We start from the raw sequence: 1,409 nt of genomic DNA, 5'->3' as shown, positions 1-1,409 counted from the left end.
TTTGGGCCGAATTTCAAACGACAACGGTGAAAAGCGGCTGCGACATCCACCGCCGGCCGAGGAGGGAGCGAGGCAGCTGCCGCAGCCAATCGGCGCCCCACTAGCCCATGACGCACAGGGGCGGGGCCCCGAGCCCGGAGGCCTTCGTGCCCTCAGCGCGGCGGCCCGCGGCAGCCAATGGGTGGGGGCGGCAGCAGGAGGCCCCAGCAGGGTCCGGAGGGGGTTGCGGGCGGCCCGGCCTCTTGCCGGTGGCCGCGGGCTCCCGCCGGGCCCGCCCTCCGAAGGCGGTGGCTCCGCTCGCCCCGGGGCGGGCTGTCCCCCCGCTCGGTGCCCGCCGCAGAGCTGGGCGGCGGGAGCGGGAAGCCCGGTGCCGTCCCGCTCGGGCCGTTCCTGCCAGGCTCCGCTGTCGCCCGCCGGTGCTGCCCGTCGCGGGTCTCGGCACTACGGCGAGGGGCGAGCGCCGGGTGGTTGCCGGAGCTGCCTGTCTGGACGTTGGCCCGCAGGCCCCTTCCTCGAAAGCGTGACCGAACCCCCGCTCGGCCCCCGTGTGAGGTTTCGCTGCCTGGCGCGGTAGCCCTTCTCCGGAGAAGGGGGGTGGTTACCGGTGACTGGAGGCACCGAAAGGCACATTCACGCTGTTGACCTTTCTGCCAAGGAGATACGGTGCCCGGGTGGGCCCGGCTTGTCCAAATAAAGACAGAGCATGCTGAATATCTCAGAACAAAGGTAGTCTTTGCCCCCAGCCGGATGGGGCTTTGGGGAAACACAGGAAGGATGTACACGGACACCTCAGGTCCTGCTGGGGAATGGGGTTTCTCGCTGGGGAAAAAGAATCCTTTTACAGTTCATAGTATTTTGCACGTTAAAGTAATTGCCTATAGGTAAGCGCAGCTACTGTTATATAACATGCAGGAGAAAAAAAGGCAATCTTGTAAGAAAAAGCAAATAAACCACACCCTATTTGCTTATTCAGCTGGCTTTGCTAGAGCCAGAGTGTTATAGTGTATCTCAGAAACAGTTCCTTAAAGAACACACAGCACTCAAATAAAACTCAGGCTTTAGAATGAATGTATACTTTTTGTACATACCCATACAGGATGTATCATTGTAACAGTGCAAACACCAAACTATTTGAATAATTAACTGCAGTGAAGGAAAAAATAAATTTATTTTATTCGTAATTTTGCCAGCACTTACTTTCTAAGGTAACGCTAAGTAATGCAGCAATTGACCATACAAAGACTTAAGAGCAGATTGAGAAGCTAGTTTATCATTGTCTACATTAAAGAGTCTTTCCAGATCTTAAGAAACCCATATCCTAGCTCTTCTCAAATAGTAAGTGTAGTACAAACCTTTCCTTTGTATTATTTACTAAGAAAAGCCAGTATCTTACACAAGTGAAAACAATT

The sequence above is a fragment of the Gavia stellata genome, chromosome 1 (genome assembly GCF_030936135.1).
Source record: "Gavia stellata isolate bGavSte3 chromosome 1, bGavSte3.hap2, whole genome shotgun sequence".
NCBI classification, from domain to species: domain Eukaryota; kingdom Metazoa; phylum Chordata; class Aves; order Gaviiformes; family Gaviidae; genus Gavia; species Gavia stellata.
The sequence above is the reverse complement of the archived record's forward strand: the minus strand, read 5'-3'. Positions refer to the sequence as shown.